Source organism: Anas platyrhynchos, chromosome 3 (assembly GCF_047663525.1).
Source record: "Anas platyrhynchos isolate ZD024472 breed Pekin duck chromosome 3, IASCAAS_PekinDuck_T2T, whole genome shotgun sequence".
Classification (NCBI taxonomy): domain Eukaryota; kingdom Metazoa; phylum Chordata; class Aves; order Anseriformes; family Anatidae; genus Anas; species Anas platyrhynchos.
This window is the reverse complement of record NC_092589.1, coordinates 86,307,372-86,327,447: the sequence shown is the minus strand read 5'-3', so window position 1 is coordinate 86,327,447 and position 20,076 is coordinate 86,307,372. Positions and strand designations below refer to the sequence as shown.

Below are 20,076 nucleotides of genomic sequence, written 5' to 3'. Positions count from 1 at the left end.
TTAGATTATATTTTGTTACTTTTTATTTCCAGTGACATATTAAGATTTATTGTAATTGAGGAAGATTATGAATATACAGCTACAAAAATTTTATCTTGGAAGACCATTTAATCCACCCTCCAGCATATAATCCAGCCTTGTCTCAGTAACCTACAGACCTGCCTATGGCACAGACCCCTCCTACTCCCCTGGTGACCCACTTTCCTAAGGGCATCCGTCTTTTATAATTGCAGCTTTCAAATCTTAAATCCCATTGTCGTTTACAGCTTCTTCAACCTTCCATTTCTTGGCAAGTAACTCAAAAATCAACTTCTCGTTTGGAACATGTGCCATTCTTCTAATCCATTTTGCATGATTTTTCGTTGACTGCCACAGATAAAGCAGCATGAAAGTAAGCTGCGTGATTGAAAGGTATCTTTCATAAAACCAGAGGATACAACCCGTGCTCAGCGTTTCACTGAAAGCTCCACTCTATTAGCACATGTTATCTCTGCTGGAAAACAGTTACCTTGCTTCTCTGGGTGATTTGCTCCTGTGAGGGATTCTTAGTGCAGTCACAAAGAAATGGCAACGCTGGAGCCTGCTTTTCCTTGAAAGACAAAGTTATTTCAAGTAAAGGATCTTAGTTCTGAGACAGGTTCAAAAAAAAAAAAAAGTTTACTCGGCAGTGCCTATTCCAACACCAATCTTCATTCCCATTCCAAATGCTTTTATTTCAGCTATTTCCCCTGATCAGCCCTAGAGTATGAGGAAATCTGTATCCCATTTCACTGTGATTTTAGATGCACTTCTGAATTCTCCTGTTTTCTTTTCTAGTCAGGGAAGTAAAACTAAGATCAGAGAATTGTAGAGGACAGTTAGCCTTCTTTAGCCTGGAAGACATGTACCCAAACCTTGCTGCACTTACCAACGAATATAGAATTAGAATAGCTCAGTTGTCAGGGACCTACAAAGATCATCAAGTCCAACTGCCCAACCACTTCAGGGCTAACCAAATGTTAAAGCGTATTAGTGGGGGCATTATTCAAACATCCCTTGAACACTGACAGGCACAGGGCATCAACCACCTCTCTAGGAAGCCTCTTCCAGTGTTTGACCACCCTCATGGTAAAGATTTTTTTCCTAATGCCCAGTATGAGCATACCCTGGTGCAGCTTGGTGTCATTTCTGCACGTCCTGTCATTGGTGAATGAATTGGTGGAGATTCTTTCCACTTCAGCTATAATAGCACTACATCCTCTGTGCATAGCCCATACTTTTTTTCTCTTTCTTTTGGATAAGTTCCATGTCTCAGCTCTAATTTTCAAATTACAGGGAAGCAGAATTATTCAAAATACATATAAGAGCAGATTTGGAAAGCAGCGTAATAGCATGTGCAATTTTGTTTGCATGATAAACATTAGCTGTTTGCTTCTTCCATGAAGACTAGAAAATCTGTTCTAGCTGAGGAGGAGACATAAGGCACGATACCTTAGCTGAGTGGCTGAGGTGCTGAGGATCCGTGTTTTGCATCCCACTTACATTACTGTTGGAGATGCTGCTGGAGGTAGCACTGGAAGCTATGACCCTGTGTGCAATATTCAGCTAGGAAGATAGCTTCGAGCAGTCCAGTTTGGTATAACCTACTGGTCTGAAAATTTGCCAAGGAGCCGATGCACTCCTGTGGGTTCAAAGCCTCTTAGGACAGCGATGGGAACCGAGCTCAGGAAGGGTGGTCTCCTACAGGACACTGGGCACTCCTACAGTGTTTTTTTTCAGGGTCTCAGAGCATCTGTTGTGCTCTGAAATGCCTCTGGGACAGGCCTGGTGGGTGAAATAGTGAACAATTTTTCCATTTGCCAAGTGGTGAACACCCAAGGTGGTGCTAGGTGTTATTAGCAAAGATGATGCTACAGAAATCACTGTGTCCCAAAAGCAGGTGGTAGAGGTGTGGTCATCATCTGAAGGGCCAATATCTGTAATTAACCTGCATCTACTTGTAGTTAGGCAGTGCTTATGTGAGCCCTTGTTAGGAACAAGTTCATGTGCCAAATCAAAAGATATTTTTTTTGTACCAAACTGATTCATGATGAGTTGAAAATCATATCCCGTATGTCTGTGCTTACAGGGACATGGAAATAGGGGTCTTGGGCTGTCTTCATGCCCTTTCTCTCCCTTATTTGTAACGTTTATTCTGACAGACTATACTGATAAGAAAAGCCTATCCAGGAACATCAGTACCTGAACCTCCTAATACTCAAAGCCTTCTTTTTCCAGCCCTCTCATCTACAGTACCTGTTATAGGCACAGGTGCCTATAAAGTGCTGAAGGAATCCCTGGCCATGGGAGGGCGGTGCTTCTAGCGCTTCCACAAGTCACATCAACAGAATAGTCAACACTTTCTACCCAATAGGTTAGAGGGAACAATCTGTTTCTGGACCACAGAGAGGTTTTGAAAAGTAAGACTTTGGCTATACATCCCCATACTCCTGAAAAACACTGGCAGTCATAGTGCTGACCTCTTGAAAGACTGTAATGTACTTTTATTGTTTTCTTTCAGCAGTTTTTTCAGACGTGGTTAAATGGAGCTCTTTGCATATAGACATTTTATAGAAGCTCTTCTTTAAGTATGTTTTTGGTACAACAAATATAACATCAAAATTAGTAACCAGGACTAACCCCATCCATCCTTCTGCTAATGGAAAATTAGAAGTGTTGGATGACCTGGCTGCATGAAAGAAACAACAGATCTGGAACGACTTTTATTTTCATAATGGTGAACCACATTACAAGGTAACCTTTAAAATTTGGGGGGTTGGGAATTACAGGACAGTTCTGTCCCTTCCAGGGTCCCCTATTCTTCCTACACCAGCGTGGGGGCTGATGCAGCAGGAGGCTCGGTGGCCTCCATGGTCCCGTCCCCTCCTCAGGGATGTGGTGGCAGAGCAAGGTGCATCCTTGAGCTGCCTGGAGGGCAGCGCTGGGTTTGGGGGCTCAACACAACCCTGTTGTTGTAGTTTGAGGTGCTACAGTTTTAGCTGCAGGTGTGGTGCCTGGTAGTGGGTGTTTTTCATCACAGTGTCCTTCCTCTTCTGAGAGCCAAACAGAGGAACAGGGAGTGCTGGAAATAAGCGTAGGCGACGCTTGCTGCTATTTTTACTTATATCCTTACCAGCCTGCCTTCTTTGTCCTGCTGAGCCCTTTGAATTAACAGGAGGCTTGGTGATGCAAAAGGCAGAACTGCAAGTCACAGCAGTTCTTATGAGCCAGCGCCCCTAAGCCTCACTGCCGAGTAGGTAAAGGATGGTGCCGCTTCCCACAGCCAGCTGCCAGAGCAGCACTGCAACATTAAAGGCTGTTTACTTCTGACATGAATTTTGGAGCGACGGTGTACTGTTCCTGAGCATTATTTAAATAATACCCAGTGGTTTGTGTGAGCAATGTGGGCTCGTGTGATGCTCACAGTCTCTGTCATCCCCTGATACCTGCTTATGGGAATCATTAGTTCACATGGGGGAAAAAAGAGCCTCTGACTTAGCTGACTTTATTTTCCATCTACAGCTACAAACTCCCACCTAGACCCTGCCATCTTCTGCCTATCTGGGATAATATTTCTGTCCAGCAATGTGCATATGAAAATGTAGATGACCCCTTCAAACTATCCCCAAATTACCCAATGGACCACCTCTGCCAGGTACCTCCTCTAGGCCAGGACCAGTGGCAGCTCCCAGGGGTAAGAGCTAAGCCCACGGGGAGGTGCTGGAGATGGGACACGCACCCCTGACACCCTGCTCTTCAGGGACATGCTGCACCCATCGTGTACATGGACTTCTTGGGGGGAAACGGCCCAAAGAGCATCCCAGCACACAGCTGCTTGTGAAGCAGAGTGTAAGCAGTAAACAAGAGGGATGAGATAAGGTAAGTATCTAAGCTGCCTTACTTGTGAGGACGTACAAGGTAGAATTTATCTCTCATGGGATAGTCTGAATGACAGTGACGGGGGCATGGAGCTGGCCCCCATCAGACACCTCCTGTGTCCATGGTCACTCGTGCATGGCAGAGCACCCCTGGGCTGGGATCTGCACTGCAGTGAGTGACCTGGGGGACAGGGTACTTTTCAAGGACAAGATTTTCAGATTGACGTGGGTTTTAGAAAGACACCTGTGTACTTCGGGTGAGCACCTGGGCCTTCTGCTTGGCTCAGCAGACAGGCTCTGAAAAAGGCTCTCGGGTCAGTGGGACCTTGCAGGGTTTGAAACCTGTAGATGCCAGGTTTGAAAATCCTCCTGCAGATGAATAAGGAGATAAACTCTGAGCAGCTTAGCAATGCCAGGCTTCCCTGGGATTGGGGAAGGGAAAACAGGGGTGGGTGAGGGCTTCCCCCTCCCTTGGGGCAGGGCCTTGGGGTGCTCGGGGCTCCTGCGACCTGTAGACCCCAGGCCGTGGACACTGACAGTGATATCACCTGCACTGCAGGTACTGGTCCTTCCCTCTCCTCCATTCATCAGGTGGATAAGGCAGAATCGTGTTTCCTTTACGTTCTCTTAATGGCACTAATCCCTGCAGGAATAAAAATAAATTGTTTGGTAGATTAATGCAAACACTTCATTATACGACCGCGGTATTTATGTTTGGACCTAAATGGTTGTTTTTCATCAGTGGGAAAATACCTAACACATCCCTGCCTATTATTAATCATCTTTATGTTAAGAAAGCCTTTCCTTTATGGATATCATGTACATGTTGTGTGATTAGGCTGTTTTGAAATGTGATGAATGGAAATTTTACCTTCATTCTGCCAAGGAGGTGATTTTTATACCCAGGTGCTATTTATTTTCCATCATGGATAGCAGGGGCTGGCTGCATGGATACTGATGGGATTGTGTTATTGCTCTCAGCACTCCTTGTGCTCCTCCAGCACCTCCTCCTCATCAAAAGTGTTGCCCCAGGCCTTATTTACTTCATGCTAGCCAAACACTCTGCCAAAATACTAATTTCCTAATACTTTTTTTTTTTCTCCCGTGGCAGTCATTATCCTATAACGTTGCTGCAGCACAATCACTAATTAACTTATCTCCACGACATGCTTGTGGCAGCGTAGTGGTGCCTCTGTCCTTGTTTCTGGTCCTCCTGGGGCCCAGCATGACCAAAGCAAACAGGCACCCACCAGCAGCCAGCCCTGGGCACGGTCACAGGGTAGGGAGGAGGAGGAGGAGTGAGGAGGAAGCTCTGGTGAACTTCACTCAGGCAAATGTAGGCTATGGACCACCTCTTTTGGCAAGATCCTGTGCTAATGCAAGTGTGGAGAAGATGCTTTATGTGGGTGCTCTCCATTTCGGACTGGGAGCACTGGTTTTGGTACCATGGGACTCAGCGCCGTAACAAAACCCATGGGGACATCTCCATCCTCCTCATAGCTCCTGCAGCACTCACCTGCAACCATCACAAACATCAGAGCAGTGAATTAGATTGCTGGTGGCAGCAGACGACATCTGCATCATCCCGAACAAGATGCATCTTGTTTTATTAACCAGCAGAGCCAATCTCCACCGCTCCGTCGGCAGAGTGCACATGAGGTGCAGCTGGCAGGACACTGCAAATGGGCAGCAGCAACCCTGAAATCAGCAAAACCACCATGCCCTGTAAAGCTCTGCTTACCAGAATTGTGCCCACATCCTCATTTTATGGATCCTTGCACATTTGGACTCCAGCCACTGCATTTCTTTAAAATATTTAGTTTTATGTGTATAGATGCTCAGCTACAGTCAGATTCTAATTAGATGGCATTATTTAGAAATGCAATATTTCCCAAAAGATGGCATATGAAGTGTCTTGCTATGGTAATTGGTGTTTTTGCTCATTCCTAGATTACAGACATTATAATTATTTCACATCACCATCCTGCTAGTTGGAAAAATCTGTTTACTTTTTTTTTTTTTTTTCCTTTTTTTTTTTTTTGAGGGGGGAGTGAAGGGGTATGAGAGGGGAGCCACCAGCTGCTTATTTATATATATATGGGTTTGTTATGCTGGGAGAAAGAGCAATAGAACAGCATAGCATCTCATTTCACTTTTTTTGTCTTCTTGTCTTCTCCCAGGATATGCAGTAGATGCCACCAATAATAATTATGTCTCTGTCCCTTCCAGGTGTTTCAATTTTTTCCCTTAATACAGTTGATATACAAACAACTTGCATTGCATAATCAATAACTTTACAATGTCTTAGGGTTTGTGTGTTTGATTGTTGTTGTTTTTTTTTTTCTTCTTCTTCTTCCTTTCCTTTCCTTTTTTTTTTTTTTTTTTTTTAATATATAATTATTTTCTGAACGTATATTTCCACTGTTTTAACACTGAGTCAAGCTGGTTGGCTTTTGAGGTGATATCACTAACCTGGCTTGTACAGCTGCTAAAGTAAACTTGGAGAATTATAGTTGCAACTTCTCTAAGATCTTTCATGTTGTTTTTTGGGATCCATTAGGATAACAGTAAAAAAATACCCTTTAAGATGTTACCTCTGTTCTCTACATTGTGGTTTTCAATGGAGTTAAAGATCAGTGTTCTTGGACCGTTACTCCATGGTGTGTTAGATTGCTTTGGGGATAAGCTCTGAGCAATGAAACTTCGAATAAATCAAACATATCCTGCAAAATCCTCTCATTCTCCTAACATGTTATTCTCTTCCAAATCCTCAGCTTGATTTCATGGTCACAACTGCACTATCAGGATGTCTCCAAATCCAGAGTTTACACCATTTTCAGCCACAAAACATAGCTTCTCCTTTTTTTGACACTTTTTAAACTGTCTTGCAGTCACCTTCAGCTCCCCAGTGTCCGTAGTTTTTCTTAAGGGCAGGGATATTTTGTCCAATGTGTACAGCAACTCTCACAAATCCGGTGTCCCAAAACACTCCTGTCCCGTGTGTCCTTATTAATAAAATAGCTGTGCATACAGATAGGCTCTGAAAGAGATTTTTGGCAAGGCTGTTGGAGGTTGCAAGAACTTCTTTGTAGCAAATCCTTGCTGTATAAGTAGAAATGCAGCACTTTGCTGAAATCCATGAATTTTAAATTAAGCACCAACCTTCTCATCTGTCATCAAAATTGTAGTTCATAGAAACTCATCTGACCAAATATTTCAGATGTGGTTTCATTCTCCATTTTATCACTGCCAAGCAAGAATAACAAGCTTTGGAAGCTTAAAAAATGAGATTCCCCAAGAATCTTTTGGGACTAGAGATGGGTAAATCTTGAGATAAGATCTAAGCAACAGTTTTGAAAGTGTCATTATTTTTTTTCCCTGGAAGAGCTCATTTCAGTATAGCTACGTGTTTTGATGGCTGCATTCTGGACCCGAGGTGTGTGGATATTCAAAAGAAGCAAACAGGTAAAATACAGCACCACGGCCTTAAAACAGGTCTCCTTTACCTGCAGCACCGATGTCAGATGAGGAGGGGTTTCCTGCACGAGGATTGAGGAGGGCAGAGCTCTGCTCGTGAGCCCAAAGTGTCCAGGTCATAGAATCATAAAATCATAGAATCGCAGTATGGTTTGGGTTGGAAAGGACCTTAAGGACCATCTAATTCCAACCCCCCTGCCATGGGCAGGGACACCTCCCACCAGACCAAGCTGCCCAAAGCCCCATCCAGCCTGGCCTTGAACACCTCCAGGGACGGGTCCCAGCATGCTGTTGCAGTACAGACATGTTGGTGGGAGAGATTGAGTGTTTCCATCACTCTTTCTGTGGGAAAGAGGAAGAGTTTCCCAGAGGCTCCCAGATCTGGCTCATCTCCATCAGCTCCACGGGGATGGGTGGCTCTCTCCAGTTGGCAATAGCAGGGTGTCCTGATCTCAGAAGAAGCTGGCACAAAGCTTGCTCCTTGGTACAGACACATCCCAAATATCCTTTCTTGAGTTGCTCTACATCAGGCTTGTAGTTACAGCTGTGAAAACCTCCAGCAGGGACTCTTGTGGGTTGGACTCTCGAGGATCACTTGAACAATGTGGAGGAGGCCAAAGCGTTCAAGAGCCAACCGTATGGGACAGCCTAAATGTGCTAGTGTAAATGGGAGGGTGTCACAGAGACCACCTCATCAGGACCCCAGATGACAGACCAGGCACCCTTAGAAATGGGTCTGGACTCCTTCTAGAGCTTGTGTTATTTCACCAGCAAACCGTTTTGCATTTTTTCATTTATTGAGGTGTTTGCAATACTCCCATCTTGTGGCTTAGACCTCAATTATACTTTCAGTCTTCCTTTCAATCCTCTAATTGATTTCTTTATTTCACTCAGAAATTCAATGGACATGTTTATAGTGGTAGAAAAAAATGGAGCCAAGGTACTGGACCAAATGCTAGCAGGTGATCGCACACCACATTTAAATGTGGGCACATTCCCTGGCATGGATACAGAAAGCACCAAAAAGCAGGATCCTAGAGAGCATGCAGGAACATTTTGGGGACAGCTTAGGACACAGATTGCTTCAGCATGGACAGGGACATGATGTTGGGGGTGAAGGGAATTTAGGGCATTTAGTCCTCTGTGAACTCTGCCAGGCCACCTGAGCACAAGGTTCCAGTCCATATAATTTACTAACAAAAACAAGGCCACTGGGTCCAAAATAGTTATTCTCTATACCTCTCTCTGAGTATATGCTATCCCCAAGGGAAAAAAAGCCAAGTCAGCCTGGCTACAATTGTTTCACCATAAATAGCCTGTGAGGTTTGAGGCAACTTACTTGGATTCAGATAGGTTCATTTCAGTGGTGGTCATGCTGGTCATTTTTAAAAATTTAAGAAGTTTAAAACATTTTTAAAAATTTAAGAAGTAAATTTAAGAAAAATTTACCCCTCATCTTTGGGTGCCAATATACATTTCTATAATTCAGCCTCTTACCTCTGTAAATCTCAGTGTTTCCTTCTGTGAGGATACTTCTTTATATTGGGGTGGTCTTGGCTGGAAAAAACAAGTAAATGAGCAAAGTTACTGCAGCAATAGAATGTTCAGTTGCATAACTATCATCAGCTTGATTGATTAATTAGTGCTAAGACAATTGACAGCTCTTTTCAGATGCTATCTACATGGCCTGTGTTTGTATGCCATGAGGCAGAGGGGTTCTGAGATCTCAAATGGTGTAAATCAGGCAAACCTAATCAGATTTTCACAATTTGGCTATGTGGTTAAAGGCCATTACATTTTGTTTGTGCTTTCTGTTTAACGAGTTCTGCAACTCATAAATGCTATAGGTAACTCTGTAATCATGGTCCGAATAAACAAGAAACTGCTGAGGCAGAACTGAGGAGGTGACATGGGGCTGGGAGTGCTGAGAGAGCAAGGAGGATGGGAGCCATCAGAGGGAACCTTTGTCCAATGGTAGCCTGGTGGGTAGTATATCTGGTGTCTTCATTAAGCCAGCTGCTAAATTGTGGGTAATTGCTGCTCTAAAATGTGCTTTAGGCAAGCCTCTGCATTTATTTACTATAGGCTCAAGCAACTTAACTGTACCCCGTGTCAGTATTTGACACAACCAAGTCTGCCCAGGCACACACTTCACTAGGAGTTTATTCTGGGTAAAGAGTTTGGGATGGCACGTTACTGAGCTAAGAGGCAATATGTGAAAGGGAAATTAATATTTATTCAGAGCCATCTTTAATTTGTTCAAAATAGCACGGGTTTTAAGTTCTTAGGGCTCCCAGGGTGTCTAATACATTTTAAATGCATGATAATGAATTAAACATTCCAAGATTTTCCCTTTCTCATATTGATGTGGGTCTGAGGGGAGAAAAAAAAAAGTTGGATTTGTTGTTGGTGTTATGTAAGGAGACTTGTCTGGACTTTTACTGCCAGTGCAATTGCTCCCTTGGACCTATCCGTGTAGGGTGATTTGTAATTCAGCACAGAATAAACTTCCTTGGCTTCACATAATTGCTCAAATTTTTATTTGTCAACTGTTGTAGATCACAAGCATTTTCAGTGCTGCATAGACAGACAAATGCTGCTTAAAATAACCCATATCCTGCAATTCTTCCCTCAGGAGCTTATCCATGAATATTTTCAGTGTACCGATTAATGAGACCAAGTTTCCCCCTCCCACTCATCTAATTAAAATATTTAAAAGAATACTAGGCAAATGTAGACTGCCTAGTAAGTGACCAAATATGCTCTTCTCTGTACTAGCCAACTCTTTTTCATCTTGGTTAAACAGGGGGAGAGGAAATCTCAATAAATCAGAAGTCTGCTGCTGTCTAAATCGGGGGTGCTGTCCTCCACTGAAGAAGATAAGCTTTGATGCTTGACACAGGTGTCAGATTGGACCAAATATTATGAAACAAGTGATGAAATAGGCTGCAAAGTTATTGTGCGGTCTAAGTTGAAGAAGCATCTGTTGCTATTGGATTTTTAAAAAATTAATAATCGTGTCTGCCAAAATGGTAATACTCGATAGTTCAGCCAGAAATGAGAAGTCCCAGAGTGAGAATTTCAGGGTCTTGGCATGAAATCTACTAACCTCACAGCTCATATGTGATAAGCATGTCTGACGTTCAGTAATGGGATGTTACGGCAGGCATCAAACGCAGCCCATTTCAGCTGCTCACATGTGAATAATGCAGACTCTTCTTGTCAAAGTCAATGGTCTCTCTTCATCTGCTCATAGTTTTTTGATACCAGCTGCACTCTTAAACACAAGACTAATCTATATATTCCTTGGAGTAGTATAAAATTTATGAGAGAGCAGAGTGAACTGCATCCAAATGGGCTACTCTGTGGCTAACAGTGAACAAAGGAAAACATCTCTACAATGATAATTTAAGAACCCTAATTTTCGTATATAGGGACGTGATATCAATGGGCAGATGTGTGTTACACTCGGCACATGTAAGAAGGTACGTTTGGGGAGGTATGAACATGAATACAGAGCAAGAAACAATGACTTCTGCTACAAGTACAGCTCCTGCAAATACAGGCACACATACTGACTTGAAACTACCTTTGAATGCACGTGTATCTTCATTCTCTATGGCCTTCAGAAACAGGATGGAGCATAAGTGCCTTACCTCTCTGTCAAGAGAAAGCCCTGGTGCTGACTGAGGAGATAAACACAGAGTGGGAACGAGACAAGGAGGTGGACAGGGGGTCCCACTGGAAGAGGGTGCGTGAGGTGACAGCAACATCCAAGGCCCACCGGTCATCTCCCTGCAGAGGTGGCACGCCAGGTAAGGATGAGAGAAGGGAGAAAGGATGGTGGGAAAAAACACCAGGAGAGGCTGGGTGGGAGGAGGAGAAGGCCATGCGATGTAGTGATGTGAACTGGATCAAGCCTGCCGTGCGCCCTGGTGCCACCAGCATGAAGGGCAGGGGCTGAAGAACTTTCTCCTTAGTTCACAAGCAAGCCACAAAGAGATTCTGATGGAAAATTATATTAAAACTGTTGATTTTTTACTGAAAAATAAAAGAACTAAAACCCATTAGTCAAGCAAATGGCACTCTCAGGAACTGGGCAGTGTGGGAGAACAAACTGATTGCAGGAGCTGTCTGTTCCCCCTATGAGTCTCAGCATTTCGAAGTGTACATAATACCCAGCTTTGTTATTTGTCGGCCTTTTAAGTTGGAATTGAAATACAATTAAAATTGCACTTGAGAGAGCCATACATTTTAATTAACGGCCTGCATTGCTGAGAAGTTGGAAAACAAAGAGAGTATTGCCCACTCATAATGAGTAAATCAAGACAGATGCGTTCCCGGCTGTTCATACATCAATATGACGACATAATCTAGTAAACCAAGAAACCCATCCCTGCTGTAATATCACTTGTTTTGCTTCAGAAATTCAGCCCAAAGGGTGTGTATGATAAGTCGAGTGCCATTTGAGCAGGCTTCAATTTTTAACAATGGGACAAAATGTATCTGAGGGAATGGGCTTCTCCTGCTGCTCTCCAAAATCAAAATGTTTTGCTCAGAGAAGAAATTGCAATGCCCTGGATGCAAGAAAATGGCCAAAAGCTACCAAGAACACCTACATAGTTCTTGGTTCATAGCCACCAGTTGAGTTGCATGAATTCAGAGACATAGAGACCTATGTGTCCAAACCAATGAAGTCCTCAGCATCTGTGCGTGTAGTAGGAGATTTGCATGTGCATGGTGGGGAGGTTGGGTCTGGCAAAGAAAGAGAAATTTGCAGCCTGGTTCATATCACCTCTGTCTTTTCATTAAATATGGCTGTAAAATATTTCTCATCTGGAAAATAATCATTTACCTATTTTATTTCATTTTATTTTCAGCATTTAATAGCTCTTTTTAAATGCATCGACCAAGGTTTTCCAGCAACTGGCAGCCATAGTAACACGCACCCACTTCAGGGCACATAATTTGTTCTGGAGAGCAGAAGAAGGTGGGTGGCCTTTAATCCGCACCTGCATATTCACTGGGGAACAAGCAAAGCTAAAGCACTTCATCTTCTGGGAAGTCTGTTTTAGAGTGCAGGTCTCCTGGTTTCATCTCAGCGGAAGCTGGCACGTCGTATTGTCACTCGTGCTTGCACAGTGAAGCCCAAGCAGACCCGTTCCCACTTTGTTTTCTGAAGTACCTAAAAGCTGGGGGGGGGCAGGTGCACATGAAAGGCTAATAGTGGCTGGATCAAAGGCACCTAATTAGAGGCCTAGATAAGTGTGCTGAAGTGAGGGCAGGGGATTTGGTTGAAACAAAAAGACACCGCAATTATTAAAATAACCAACATGCTGTTTCATAAACCATGAAGTACCACGTATTTGCAGTTATGCTGTGCTCTGAACTTTGATTTACTTACTCAGTTGTGGTTTAACTGGGACTTTTTATAGCAAGACAAAGCAAACATAGTCAATCTAGCCCCCACATCTATGTGCTATCATTGATGCCAAAGAGAAAATCCCCTTCTGTGATGATCAAAGACAGAAGGTGAATTTGAACTTTCCAAGAACCTGAGGTGGAGCTTGGATAAGAATTCAGGATGAAAATAGCTTGAGCTTTTGTATCAGGTACATAAAGTAACACGCTAAAAATATTAAAAAATAAATTAAAAAAAATCTCCCAGTCTTTTGTCATGTCTCCAGAGCCTGTTCCATCTGCTCCCCACCTCAGAGCACCATCTCAATGACCACCTTCAGCACATCGGCTGCGTTTGTTCTGCCTGTTCTATAGGTGAAAAACATGGATACCTGGATACCTGGTGGCCTGCAAAGGCTGCCAGAGCCAACGGTATGTGTTGTGCCAAAAGCCTGAGTAAGGTACCAGAGATTAAAAGGAGAGAGGGACCTAGAGAAATTTCAGGGGAAATCCTTGTAATCCTATCTGTTTTTTTATTCTATTTAGCAGTTCCGCATTAAGCCCTTAAGTTCACCAAGGAGTTAACTCCTACCTGTGAGCAGGCATAAGCTTCAGGCAGGATCTGTTTTAGGCAGGTGATGTGCCAGTGCCTCCCAGGACAGCAGGTGTTGCTGGATTGCTTGAGTGCCTATGGCTTAAAGATAAGTTTTTGGAGGGATGGGGGGGGGGGAGGGGAGAGAAAGAAAAGAAAAAAAAAGTTTTTCAAGGTTTGAGATCTGGCACAAGATAAAAAGCCAAAGCTAGACCCAAATGGGAGGGTAATGGCCCAAAATATTTAAAAAGACAGTCCGTGAAGGAACAGCGGAGACAAAGCATCAGGGACTGACCACAGCCCCCATTCCCCGTTCCCCTGCACCACTCGGGGGGAGGAGGTGGAAGAAGGAGGATCAGGGAAAGGTCTTTTTAGTTTTGTTTATTTGTTTGTTTTTGTTTTGTTCTGTTTCTCACTGCTCTAGTTTGTTAGTAATAGGCAATACATTTCTCTAATCTCCCCTATGCTGAGTCTGTTTTGCCCATGACAATAATTACTGAGTGATCTTCCTGCCCTTATCTCAACTCTTGAGCCCTTTCCATTGTATTTTCTTCCCCTTTGCCATTGAGGAGGGGGGGTGTGAAAGCAGTTGTGGTGGAGCTCAGCTCACTTTTGCCTTCCTCTTCTTGCTAAAAAGGATTTTGGGGTGCCATCCACTGGGACCTTTGGTCATTGTGTCTGCTGTTCTCTGCCTTGGGTAGATGTGATCACACACTTCTGCACGCTGCGGCTTAATGGCTAGGACAACAAGGCTCAAGCCACTCCAGGGAAAGAGGGACCTCCAGGAAAACAAGAAAAAAGGACTCCAGGATGGCTACAGTGACACCCTCGCCCCACAAGCCTGGCCCACTGGTCCCATGCAGGACCATGAACAGCACTGATAACACCTGAAATTTCCCCATCGTGGAGCATCTCAGGGAGGGTCTGTCAGCCCAGGTGGCAAATCACTGCCCCCAAAGGCTGTTTGGGATCCCACAACAGACCCTAACCTGAGACCTGACTTCAAGGCATTGGACAGAACAGGTTAAGTGAGAAAAATGCCATTAGATCTTTAAAAACAATATTGGTGAGCAGCCCTGAGCTGTGTAACAGAAAGAAAGCCCAGCACACGGCTCCGATAATCCTGTGATATTTTGAAGAAATCGTGCCCCCTGCTGATTTAATTAGTTTTTTTGTAGCTTCGGCTCTAAACCTGGTGAGAACATTCAAACATACTGATTAGCGTTCAAGGTCAATAACTCAGATGTCCTGCTGGATAGTAAAAATCTTCTCTTTCAACCCTGAAATAAGATGCTTATTATTGATTTTTTGAAAGTAGAAGGCAAAAAATGAATGGCATATCCTTTCAGGGACAGCTTTTTCGAGACCATTCCTAGCATTTTACATGCCCTTTGTAACATTTAATGGAGAAATAAAAGCCTGGAATAATAATATGAACAGAAATTCATGACTAGGGAATTCTTCAGGTTTATAAAGCCTCCGTGGATGTATGTGACTTAGCTGCATGTTAAAATCACCTCATCTTCTAGCCTGCCTACAAAGGACATTTATCAGCCACCCATTTAAAATAATCACGAGTGATTAGCACAATAAAAATAGATTGCCCATGGAACAGCGATCACTGTTGTTTTATGAGAGGATTGCTTATACTCCGATATCAACTGTGTCAATGGCCAGCAGTATAAAAAATACGTGTTTTTAGAAAACCTCAGCTGTGTCAAACCAGCTGGCACCGAGGTCACCCCCAAAGCTTCTCCTCTCGAAGGTCAGACAGCAAAAGTGGGAAAAAGGGGAAGGAAACACAGTGGTGTACTGTCTGTCATGACTGACTTGGGGCCCCAACCCCGGCCAGCCCTGGCATGCAGCGGGACTGGACACCAGCTCCTGCTCTGGGCAAGGGGCCACCAAAACCCACCGGGAATACAAATTGTCCCGTTTCCATCTGACGGGTTGGAGAGGTGGTACAGCGATGTTCGTGCTGGATTTGAGATAGTCCAAGCCTCCTGTCACCTCAGATCCTGCCTGCGGGTACCGTGCTGTCCCCTGCTATTGTTAATGCCACTGTCAGTGACATTTTCTTTCGGCTCTCCTCCTGCAGTCGCCGGAATACAAACCTCCCTTCACTGGAAGGTCATTGAGTACCCTCTAGTGGATATTTTTGGAAAATATATCTCAGCCATTTATCGGTCTCTCGAGAGTTAGCAGCAGCTCTCTGGAAAACCTTGTATTTATAGTTAAGATACACAGGGGATGGATTACAGTAAGTACAGCACATACTAAAAGTTGCAAAGACAAGAGCTCCTTCTCTTTAGTGAAATCAAATATGAAGGGCAAACAAGATTAAGAATCAATACTTCAGAGAGAAACTGCTTGTTTTTTGAACTGGTAAATGTGGTAACACACAAGGGGAAAATACCTGTAAGGAAAGATCAATCTGCCACTAGCATCCATCTTCAGGTTTTGGGGTAGCGTGGGCTGGCACTGGGTCCCTGGCATACAGTCACCAAGGACAGGCTGGAAATCACTGCTCCTGGGAGGAGCAGGGACACATCCTCCTCACTCTTTATAAATTTGTGTTATTAATCACCCCTTTTTCTAATTAGCTAATGCATTTAAGATCTTTGCCTCCCACAAACTGTACGTGGGAGCCTTCACAAACAGCCCAGCTCCCTCCCAGCCGCTCCCTCACTTCTCCTTCTCAGCAAGGCAGGGGGTGAAAATGGGATGAAAAAACACTTGTGTCAGGAGAAAGACAGGGCGATAAGGTAATTTACCAGTTACCATCATGGGCAAAAACAACCTGACCTGGGGAAAAATAATGTCTTACCACCTAAAATAGATTTGGACAGTGAGAAACAAATGTTAAATTGTCAACTTTCCTTCCCCTGTTTTCCAGACTCAGCATCACTCCCTTCCCAAGTGCTCACAGGGAATGGGGGCTGTGGTCAGTCCCTGATGCTTTGTTTCCTCCACTCCCTCGTGGTCACGCTCTGCCCCTGCTCCCCATGGGGTCCCTCCCATGGGATGCCATCCTTTGGGATAACCCTGGGCACATGGTGCCTGCAGCACCCAGCGTGCCTCTTCCTCCCCGTGTCCTCCTCCTCCCCAGACCTTGGTTCTCTCTCTGTTATTCCTCACTCCTCCCATCCTCCTCTGCCCACCCAGTGCTTTCTGCCCTCAATTACAATGCTGCTGAGATGCCACCAGCCTGGCGGATGGGCCTAGCTGTGTGCAGCACAGGTCCGCCCCTGTGGCACTGCCAGCACCTGGACCCCCTGTGCAGTGGGTCAGCAGCAATTCCAGATTTCCTCCCAGGCCACAGAAGTTAAAACCGAATGGCAGGGAGTAGCAGCCACCCGAGGAGGAGCCTTGCACCACTGACACCTCTCCTGCCACAGCCACTTCTTCAGCTCTACCAGCCACTGGCCCGTTAAGGCGGCCGCCTCTGACACGCCTCACCGATAAGGCTTTTGCTGAAGCGTTGCACGGTGCTCAGCCAGCAGTTTTGTGGAAGAACAGACATCTGTCTACACCCAGTGCTGACCTGCAATCAAGAATCCCATGCCTTGCTCCTCTCCATCCCATCGAGCAGCATTCATTTCTGTTCCTGCCATTTATCAGCCGAATCCCCCTATCAGCAGCCTCATCATTTTGCCTCGGGTTGATGTCAGACTACACGTCTCACAATTACCAGGCTCATCTTTATGCCCTTTTAACAGTGGCCTGATGTTAATACCCTGTAAGGTTTCAGTAATTTTCCTTGTATACCTGGATGTATTCTCAATGAAGATAAGTGGGCCAATTATCTCCTAGGCAGACCTTCCAGATCTCCTGAGTATGTAGCAAGAATTAAACATGTTTATGTGATAAATGTTTTTAATATCTTCATTTACCATTTCTTTTATATGTCACTTACATGATTTTTCTCTCATTTTGCTTGAATTGAATATACCATCCTGTTTCTTTCTAAATATATTACAGAAACATTAAAAAACTTACCTTTCTTTACCTCTTCTCCATCTCCTTCATAGGGAGTTGCTGTGGCTGCTGCCCGCTGATTTTTGGGGAGGTCCATCGGATTTTGCTGAATTTTGTGAATTCTCATTTCTCTCCTGGAGCACAGGATCCTCAGTGGCCTGCTGGATATTTTGCAATGGTACAGTGCCTCTGGTGGGTTAAGAGATTTCTGGATCCCTCCTGGTCGTATAGTGCCAGTTCACCTCCCTTTTTAATGACATCTTTTGTTGGGGAGATTTTGACTGTGGTTTCTGAGGCTGGACTTCTGACGTTATTCTTATGCTAGTCACTGGTCACTGCTGAGCTTTAGTTTCTGAATCACATGGTGGATGTGGTTTTGCTTTCACTGGGAATCACCAGTATTTCCTGCCAGCCGTTGACTGTCCATTCATCATGATTTAATGCTGAATATATCCTATAGGTACAAGAAGAGCCAGTTTAGCCCCAGATCCTCTGTGTAACCTCCTACCTCTGCTCCTCCACAGCCTGCCCTGTCTGACAGGAGCTGGCACACCTCCACCTCCTCGGCCCTGTCCCTGTTTTGCCCAGGCTTCCAAGCAGTGAGCATTAGCTGAGGACACATCTTCAGAAACAGGCAGGGGTTATCTGAGGAGCTTTGCTTTCATTTGGAATTGACCCCAGTCTGAGCAGAAGGACGTCTTGAGCCAAATTGTCTCTGACCCTGTGCAAAAAGTATATTAAGTGGGAAGATAGGCGACAGTACGAAAAAGAGGCTGGAATGGGCTGCAGGATGAGATACAAGACATAATTATATTATTGCAAAAAATAATGTTTTTTTTTGTTTTTTTGTTTGTTTGTTTGTTTCCTTTGCTGCAAAAGCTCAGGCAGGTGGTGCCACGGCTTGCTCTCCCCTGTCCCGAGTCAGGGTGCTGCTCTGCCTCCCAGGGCAGGGCACACAGGCAAGTTTCACCTTAGAAACCACAGGGACTTAAAAGGAAAATGCTGAAAGATGGGTGCAAGAGAGGATATGTGATAAAAGTTATTCTTGCAAGGAGCAGATTTAATTTCCTGAAGTAAAAGTCTCCAGAAAGTGTGTGACCAGATTTAGTCTTATATTCCCTAATCCAAGGATTTTCTAGCTACTTTGAAGCTTCTCCATTAATGCCACACTTTAGTGCTACTGCACGAGCAGTAGCCCGATGATTTTCCTTCTTAGCCCCTTTGATACAAAGGATCTTGAGCTCCCCAGTGAAGTAAGAAGTGATAATACCGCTATTTTAAAAGCAATGAGTCACCTCAGTTTACTAATAATGCGTTCAAAATCTGGATCATTTCTAGCTGGTTTTTGGCCAGGGCTCTGAGACACCTACAAGGCAGCGTGGGACTGCAGGAAGGCTTTTCCTAACTGTCAGCAAATGCTGAAAGTGGTTTCCTAGTGAGCCAATTCACACATAGCCGTGGCTTTTCAGACACTCTAGGAGTATTTATCTACACTATAGGATTCTCACGTGGCCTCTCCAGAGAGCAAGCAAGCCCCTGGTTTTGGTGGATAAGGGGAAAAAACCTTTTCTTACTCAACAGGCTTTGGCAAGTTTCCTATGGCATCATATAACATGGATGTGCAGGCTGTAGTGATGGACGGGCTGTCTGCTTTACAGAACAAGCAGAAATGTTCATTTCTGCATGATCTCAAGCACAAACAACTGTAGAAAAAAATATATATATAAAATGAAATAAAATAAATTGGCTTAGCCAGCACCTCAAAGAGAGTGAGCAACCACCCAAGGTAGTTTTCATGAGATACCTGCCACCTTCTTTTGCAAAAGGCTGCTGGAGTGACTCACGTTCTCGTCTACTGCCATGCTGGATTCATTAATAGCGTATCGCTCACTCTTTGCCCTTGGATCCACAGCTTCAAAAGGGCTTTTAAAAGGGCTTTTTTTTTTCTGGTGAGGGTGGGGGGGAGTCTGTGGAGCCTTCTTTCGAAAGAGAGGCGTTGCCACCCCATGTCCCGAGCAGCCGGGCTGGCAGCGGGACGTCGCCCTCCTCCCCGGCGTTACTCATCGCGCTCGGGCTGGCTTTTCCTGGTGCCTGCTCCCTGTGGAGGGCTGGAGTCGCGTCCTCCCTCCCCATGGGCGAGAGGTGAGGCGCCCAGCCCTCAGCCAGCCGTCGGCTTTCCTGGGTGCTTTTGCTGTTTTCCATTTAGGATGCAACAATTTAGCGCTGCTCCCAGGGCAGGCTTCAGATTTACCACCCTGGCCATGGAGGACCTCCAGGTGTAGGCACCCATTTCGTGGCCATGCAGGGAGCTGCATGAGCACCCATCTTCCATGCCCTTTGCCTTCCCACGCTGCTTCCCTGCTGCCAAATCAGTCGCTCACCCTTTGAAGAACCTTCAGGCTCTTCTCCAAAAAGCATTACCTTTTTCTTTTAAGGTTAGTGCAGATGCCTCAAGCCACCGATGCACTCAGCGAAGCCGCTCTGCTGGTTAAGTTCACGTCACGGCTCTTTCATTCCTTTTCCTCTCTTTCCAGAAGTGACAACTTTTCTGTTTGTACTTCCATTGCGTCACTCCCCCCTCCACATCTGCCCTGCATTTTTTTGCCTAACAGCATGTAATTAATCAGCTCAGGTTTGTAATAAAATACGACGCCCGTTTAATAGACTGAGTCACCAGCGGCGCAACGCAAAATTAGAACATGGGAAGGATGGTGGAGGAGATAAGGCTCGTCT

The 20,076-nt window shown here is 44.7% G+C and overlaps 1 long non-coding RNA gene across 1 annotated transcript; it reads right to left on the bottom strand.

Annotated features, from left to right (window-relative positions):
- Positions 1–4,131: 4,131 nt before the first annotated feature.
- On the bottom strand, positions 4,132–19,674 carry LOC140002230 (uncharacterized). Its single transcript, XR_011808483.1, has 5 exons — positions 17,365–19,674; positions 13,366–13,467; positions 8,871–8,930; positions 5,413–5,594; positions 4,132–4,539 (listed from the first exon to the last, which is right to left on the bottom strand). It is a non-coding gene; the product is annotated as an uncharacterized lncRNA (long non-coding RNA).
- Positions 19,675–20,076: the final 402 nt, after the last annotated feature.